This window comes from Talpa europaea (genome assembly GCF_964194135.1).
Source record: "Talpa europaea genome assembly, chromosome: 12".
In the NCBI taxonomy this organism is placed as follows: domain Eukaryota; kingdom Metazoa; phylum Chordata; class Mammalia; order Eulipotyphla; family Talpidae; genus Talpa; species Talpa europaea.
Genome location: NC_140079.1, coordinates 100,571,764 through 100,573,117, shown reverse-complemented (window position 1 = coordinate 100,573,117; position 1,354 = coordinate 100,571,764).

The following is a 1,354-nucleotide window of genomic DNA, read 5'->3' as shown; positions in this document are numbered from 1 at the left end:
AAGGGGCAGGGATGTCACTGCAGGGAAAGGCACGGCGTGGGGAAGCACTTGGGGGATTCTAGAGATTGGGCAGAAGAGGCATGATCGTGGGGGCAGGCGAGTGCATTGCCGGCTTCCTAAGGAACCCAGCGTGGAACGCAGTGGCCGGAGAACTAGACCCTCTGAATACTCTTCTTACAAATTTCTGAGAGCACTCCGGAGTCTCCACCAGACTCTTCACCCCTCACAGACGCCAGCCCCCTGCCCCCTCTGCTGCTGGGCCTGTGAGGTGTTTCCCTGGAGAAGAGCACGCTGACACCCCTTGTGCTGGACCTATCCCGAGAGGACGCGGCAGTGACATTCCTGGCCAGGCGTGTTGTCTTGGGGTGGGGGGGCCTGGCCTCTCTCCATGTTAGGACCAAAGCCGGATGCCCCAGGCTTTGGTTAGAGGCGGCTGGGGATGCGAGGGGTCCACCGGGAGGCCCCAACATGTGTGTGCAGCCAAGACCCTGGCTTGCTAGCACTGCGGCTGCCCTCGTCCTTGCTGGGGGTCAGAGCAGCCCGGGGGCCTTCAGTCTGTGGGCGGAGGTTCGATGGCCGATGTCACGGCTGCTGCGGGGCCTGTGTCTTTCTCGAGTCTCAGGAGACTGCACCTGACTTGTTTGCATCCAGCCAGGAGGACCGGATGCATCTAGCTGGACGCAGCTTCTTACCCCTGGCACTGTTGACATTTGGGGCAACGCTCTTTGTGATGGGGGGCTGTCCTGTGCACTGTAGGGTGTCGAGCAGCATCCTTGGCCCCTGTGCATTAGATGCCAGTGATACCCCAACCAGAAATGTCTCTAGATGTTGCCACACATCCCTGGAGGGACAAGATGGCCACCAGTCAGGAGTCCCTGGGTTAAGGTCCCGAGAGAGCCATCATCGATCAAATAGATTCTTTTAAGCCACTAGGTTCGCAGCTGATCTCAGGACGGCGCTTATGGCAGCTCCTCCTCCTTCCCCACTGGCGCTGGGGCCAGGTTTTAGAGAAAATGGGATCGTGGGCTGCTGGCAGCAGGAGGGGGCATGTGACTGCCGTATTCGCGATTTTGGATGATCACTGTGGAGGGAGGGGCTTGACCGTCTTCACCCAGGTGACCCCTATAGGTGCTCACCCCTTGTCACGCGTTCTTAGCCCCCAGTGCTCCCTGGGTCCGGCTACCCCCACAAGCCCTGTCTGGACTCTCTCTGGTTTCACCTTCACATCAGCTGCAGTTGAGGGGCCCGGGGAACCCTCCTGCTCCCCCCCGACCCCCCTCACACGTGCAAATGGAGAAGCAGAGGGAGAGGCACGTTGCCCCGGTCCCATGCGTCCCCGGCACGGCCGAGTCCA